This window comes from Empidonax traillii, unplaced genomic scaffold, assembly GCF_003031625.1.
Source record: "Empidonax traillii isolate 1590-97213 ecotype Southwest subspecies unplaced genomic scaffold, ASM303162v1 scaffold2:size4533513, whole genome shotgun sequence".
Classification (NCBI taxonomy): domain Eukaryota; kingdom Metazoa; phylum Chordata; class Aves; order Passeriformes; family Tyrannidae; genus Empidonax; species Empidonax traillii.
Genome location: NW_020955195.1, coordinates 3,934,611 through 3,941,352, shown reverse-complemented (window position 1 = coordinate 3,941,352; position 6,742 = coordinate 3,934,611).

Below are 6,742 nucleotides of genomic sequence, written 5' to 3'. Positions count from 1 at the left end.
GAAAAAAATAAAAGCATGTACGAAACTCCTTCCCAAAGAAGGATGGTTCCTGTAGTCAGAATGTTGCACTTTAGGAAAAGAGGAAAGGGAAGGGAAAGAAGAGAAAATGTTTCAAGCATCCAGTAGCCCTATTGAAATAAGTACGTCCACAGGCCTGGCAGGTGGACTCAAGGACACTGAATCAGGTTTAGAAGTTTTCATGGTAAAAGACAAAGTTTCTCTTTGAAGAACTGACAAAACATACCCTGGAACTGAAGCACAGTGCAACGGACCAGTTTTGGTTGTGTGTAACAGCAAAGATAAGACTGAATACACTCAAACATGAGAGTTTTAACAACTGAAATCTATAAAAATCAACCCTAGTCTATTTCAATACAGTGTAAATCTGAGCGGTAGTTCCTGCATTAGATTTTTTTTAGTATTTTGGTAACTTTTAGAAAGTGGGAATTACACCATGCACAGATTAGCAGCTTGCCCCTGAGATCTGGATGCACAAGCAATATGGCTGTGTTCACAGAGCACTCTGCATGACTGCAGTCCCTAAAAGCTTCAGAGGGATTTTGATGCCCTCTCGCTGGATGTAGCAAAGTGGTGGATTTGGCAAATGGAGTGTGCACGAAGTTTAGCAAGTCTAAAAATGTTTGGCAATGCACTTGAACAAAAATAGCTCAAACTTTTACGTAAGTTGATGTTCTGTGAGTGAACTTTTATGTGCCATCAAGGGAAAGCCCTCTGAGTCACTATGCATAACTCAACAATGTCAGATGCCCTGAAGCAGGTGAAGCAGCTATACTGTGCACATGTGCTGCAAAGATCTTAGGCCACTGTATATTTTCTCTTATGTGTAACAGAGAAAAGTCTGGGGCCAATGCCTAGAGACAGTTGCCCAACTGTCTTCGTAGACCAACATGGGGCTTTTCCAGGAGAAGCAGGAGCTGCAATTAGTAGCTGTTTGTCCCAGCTTAGCTTTTCAGCTCTTCAGGTGGGGAGACAATGCAGTCTGAAAACTGCAATAAGCTGCAGGCTCCTTCATCACTCTGCTCCAAATATTGTAGCTTTCAGGCTGCCTTCAAAAACAGGGCAGGAAATGAGGGAGTAAGGGATTGTATTTTTTCCCTCTTTTCTGAAAGCCTGCATATGATGGGAAAGGGATGAAGCTGTGAAAATGCAGTGAACTTTGGGAACCTTATTCTCACACCTAACAGTTGCTCAGGTATAGACTTTTTGTTGCCCTTCAGTGCCCTGTTGCCCAAGGTTGGGTTACATGAAATAATGGGTAGGGAGGAAAGAGGGATCATATATATTGGAAACATGGCTATTCATGCCTGATGACAGCTTTTCAAATGCAGAACCATAAGATGGGACTTACAGCACAGGGAGCCATGGGAGAGATACCCTTTAGTAAGAGCACAGTACAGACACATCTCTTTCTTTCCCCATCCTGTACCAGGCACAATAGACCATTTATTTTATTTCCTGCTACATGGAGTTTCCCTGGGCAAACCAAAGACTGAAATATGATGAATGAGGTGAGCCAGAAAAGAAAGGATGACACAGCAGTCAAATATCTAAGTCTTGTGCAGATCATGATGCATATGTTCCAGAAATGCCAACCCACAATTTATCCCTGCAGTTGTGCCTTCCACACAGAATCACAGAATCAATCAGGTTGAAAAGACCTCTGAGACCATTCAGTCCAACCTATGACTGAACACCAGCATGTCAACTAGACCATGGCACTAAGTGCCATGCCGAGTCTTACCTGGATGACTTCACCACCTCCCTGGGTAGTCCATTCTAATGTCTAATCATCCTTTCTGTGAAGAAATTCCTCCTAATGTCCAACCTAAACCTCCCTTGGCACAGCTTGAGACTGTGTCCTCTCATCCTTTCACTTTAACACTCAGTTTAGCAATGTGACACTCAGTTTAACCTGTGCAGTTTCTTGCCACTGTTCCTTTTGGCTCCTGAAATGCTTTTAATACTGCCTGTCCATGTACCGGTTTTAAACTAAAAAAGTTTTGCTGCTCCCCTGTAATTTGCAATGCACAAGCATCCCTTCAATCAGTCTTCCTTGCTCACTCTCCTCTTACTGAGTGGTGAATCTAAAGAAGACACACCCTTCACAATCCCTATTACCTCCAATTCAAATCTAGAAACTATTTCAGGAACCTCATTTTTTTCTGCCTCTTTGCCTAAGCTATTAGTGACATTTGCAGCCACAAATACCTGAGTAACTACAGCAGGTTTAAACTCCACATTTCAAATGCTGCATAAGAGGCAAGATCTTGTGCCTTCCCTCACAGTTTCCACCATGTGAAGGTTCATAGCTGATGGGCCACCCCAGAAGCCTGAGGATGCCCACTGTCAGGAGAATACCTCTCTCACCTACATCAGGCCCTCAGCAGATTAGGGCCTTTCCATTTCTTGAAATATCAAACTGTAATCACAAAGTACAGCAATGTGTCAGCCTCTCAGAAAATGAGGATTAACAGGCAACTGAGCTTGAACAGGTCTATTTGAATGACCTATCACAGATACTTGCTAATCTGTTATTGGACACTTTCAATAATGTCTTTTCCATACCTTGTCAAGTTACATGTTTACCAGTAAAGTATCCAGACAGATAAAAAGTTTTACCTCAGACCTGTGACTATTAATCTTTCCAGCAGATATGACAAGAGGCTACTTGTTTCTTCATTACTGTAGTTTTTGCCACTTACAGTACAAGTCCCAGTGCCCCTTTGAGCCATTTTTCCACATGGAGACTTCAGCAGACATCTTATGGCAGTCACCCTACCTTTCAGTCTACAAGCCATGCCAAGGGCAAGGTCAGCATGGAAACTGAAACCCCTTCCTGCCACTGCAGGGGCTCTTTCAGGCCAGGCAAAGGCTGTGATAAAGCCATGTCACTCCCCCTACTTTGGCTCCAAATTAAATACCTTTAAAACCTGTGAAAACAAAACAATCTAATCCTACCTGCCCTCACACACATATCCCCACCCACACAGATGATAATGCTGCCTACTTGTAGTTCAGCATTTTTAATAAAAAGATGCAGGAGGTTAGCTACTGCTAACATCGTCAGGTGACATGATTTTCTGACTTTCTGTGTTGTGCAGACATCAAGGTTTCACCCAGCCCTGACTTTAGAAAGAATACAGCTTCAGGAAGAACAGGCTAGTGCCAAGGTTATTTGAAAACCCCATGTTACAAAACTAATATTTTATAGTAAGTCTTCAGAGACAAGTGTCTGACATTTGAGTTGTCCTGGGTCAATATTAATTGCACATAACTTCTCATCTGCATTTACTGCCATGTTTCCACAATTAAATTATAAAAACTAAATCTCTGAGCTTCATAGTTAAATCTGCATGCTAAGTTAATTAACATTGCAATGGAAACCTTAAAAAAACTCAGGCCTGTCTGATCCAGAGCCCATTAAAATAAATGACAGCTCGATTATAACCTGAAGAAAATTAATACCCATGCAGCCTTAAAAAATAGGGGAGTAGTGAACTGTTTCATAGATGTCAAGAAACTGTGTTGTGTGGAGGCCAAATGAGAGACCTTTTCCTGCCAGTGTCAGCATTTCTGGCATCTAATGTGCATGCACTTTCTGTTTTTCATGAACAGGACAAGGGGTAGACCTTGTAATATACACCAGCACTCTTGCTGTTTTCAGCTGTTCTTTAGAAGGCAATAAGCTAAGAAATGTTTCAGCCAGCACCTAGAAGACCAAGAGCCACCTTCAAGCAGTAGGCTGAGCTGCAAAAGGAGATGCCAGTTTTACTTCAGTGGAGGTGCAGGATGCACCAGTGAGCACCGCAATATGCCATGGTATGCTCATATATAAACTGCATTAGCACCTTGCTCCTATTGCCAAACCGCATTTGTCTTTCAGTCAATCACCTGTTCTTTATAACTTCTTAATGCATGGCACTTCAGAGCTTTTTTCCAACAAGAACAACAAAAGGAACAAAATTACTACTAAAAGGAAAAAGTAGGGAGAGGTGGACTTCAAAAAGAATTTTTTAAAATTTTGGCTCAGTGTTTAAATAAGAAAGGTGAGGGGGTTTTCACCATGTGTGGTACTTGGGCCTTTGTCAAACACAACACGCATTCATCTAATCATCTTTGGCAAGGTAAGGAGTTTGTAAGCTGGGCATTGAGATGCTGCCATGATCAGCAGCTCCCCAGAAGCATCATATGAAGACGACCAATGATGCACCATGAGGATCCTGCACTCAGAGTCCTACAGGCTGCAAGTTAATTATGCAGACAACTTAACAACAAATTATTGGATTCAAATGCATAGTACTGAAAAGAGAACACCTGAAATATGGATGAGCTTGTATAACTTGAACCTGCAAATGTGGATGTGTTAGTCACAAGCCAGCTTCAAAGTATGGCAGAAGAAGTGTTGCAAAACTTAATATGGTTAATTGGAGTTAATTATACCTAATTATGTATGTGCCATATTGCAGAGAGTTATCTCAAAACAAGAATGTTTAATAACTACAAACAACACGCATAATAGGGAGCACTATGATGAAGAAAAAACATGATAGATATGCTCGAAAGCAAAAGCAGATAGTCCCGACTGCAGAACAGCAGTGACTGCTCACACCATCCTTCTGACAGTATCTGTGAGGGCTGCCCTGGATTACCTTCTCCCCTACACTCACTTGCTGAAAAGAAATCCATCTCCTTCCTCCTTCCAGCCCATGGAAAGCACATGGGTCTGACCATCCAGCTGTCCAGAGGCGCTCTGGTATCTGTAGTCCTCACGGGCAAACAGAAAATGTACCCTGTCCCTGTCAGCACCTTAGTCCTGCTCTAGGTCACCAAGGGAGATGCAAGTGATGACCTACTTAATGGTTGGGTCCAGGTGTCTCACAAAAACACTGCCTGATGTGCAGCATCAGGAAGGTGATGTATTTGAGCACAGCCACATGGCCTGGAACTGCGAAGGAAGCTCTCTCAGGCTCAGTGTTGTTCTTCTCTGAAGGCTTCAGAGAAGAGAAAAAGAAAAAGAAAAACCCACTACCCGGTGACGTTGTTGTACAAAATGGTAATGGTGGGATACAACATAGGATTCTGATTTAGCAAGAGCCTTATGAGGTGAAAGGGGAATCAGATAACATTCCCAGCAAAGAGTTGGAGCTAACAGAGTCCTTTTGGGATTTTCAAACCACCTTGCTATGCCTTGTGAGCTTGCTCAGGACAAATTAAATCAACACCTCCCCAAGAAGCTGGTAAGGGCTGGAAGCTATTCAGAGGCCCTTACAGCAGTCTGTGGCAATGTAGCACCAACATCTCCTACATTTCAGTCACTGTGACTCCTATAGGAAATGGGTTTCAGGCTGGAACTTAAAACCATTCTTTCTTCTCCAATGCAAAGTCAAGTACATGATGGACTCTGTGTCAGTCATTTTTCCCTGGCTGTCAGCTCTTGGCCTGAAACTTTTCTCCAGCCCAAGAAAAAAAAGAATTACCTGTACAGCATCCCAGCTTTGAAAGGTACAACTCTGTCCAAGGTTTTTGCCATCAGAGAAGACCACTGCCTACCAAAGGATGGAAAGGATAGTTCACTTACAACACAGGCCCAGGCTGAAACACAGTAAGATTAGATCTAGGAAAAGAACTGTAATCCTTTGACATGGCAACTGAAGAAAAAAAATTGCACTGACAAGTGAGTGGAGCATTTAAAGAGTCAATAGGCAAGAATGAAGGGACCTAGCAGCAGTAAATAAGTTGCAAGTGCAGTGGTAGGTTCTTCCATTCTTTTGAAGATGAAGGCAGGAAGGAAAAGTGTGAAATTATGACTGTAATGGGAAGACTTGAAAAAAATGTAGGCATCAACAGCAAATGAGAAGATTAAGCATGCTGAGCATCCTTTACAGATCTCTTGACTAAAAAAACAATCCCTGAGAAAAGCATCTCAAATTCAAACAGGAATATGCAGCCATGACAGAAGAAAAGAAAGGAAAGGAGAAGATGCATGAAGATATATAGGATGACATGGCTCCTTAGCCCTGGTCAATGCACAGAGCAAAAAACATACAGCTAAGACTTCCCCTAGAGGAGTGAGGTATTCCCATTAGAGGTGAGGTACTGTTTGCACCCAGATAATGAAAAGTAAGCAGAAGGAGATGTGATGGTCAGGAAAAAAGGAGCAACAAGCCTAATACGAGAAGGAAAGAGAGAGGCTGTATGAGGGGAAAAAACAATATCAAATAGACAGAAGAAAGGTAAGGGAGAGAACTGGAAATCCATCTCTAAACCAGACAGGAACAGATTACAGTCCTATGTCTGACAGAGGACTCTACAAAAAAAAAAAAAAAAAAAAAAAAAAAAAAAAAAAAAAAAAAAAAAAAAAAAAAAAAAAAAAAAAAAAAAAAAAAAAAAAAAAAAGAAAGAAAAAAAAATCTATCACTGGAGAAAAATAAATACGGTTCTTTGAGAAGCAGGAGGAACAACAGTATTTTCAACGCAGAGGGAGTTCAAAATATCAGAAAGGCAAAATTTGGATTACCTGGAGGACTGGAATAAGAGAAATTGGAGAGAAAACAGTCAAATAAGGGGAAAGGTGATCAGTACCCCCAGATGGCAGTCCATTAGCTGGGCAGAGGACAAAGAATGAGGTGCACTAAGTACATATATAGCCTCCTATGGGAAAGATTGGGGTAAAAAGCAATGCCAATTTTAGAATAATTGGGCAAGGACATTCCACTAGAGA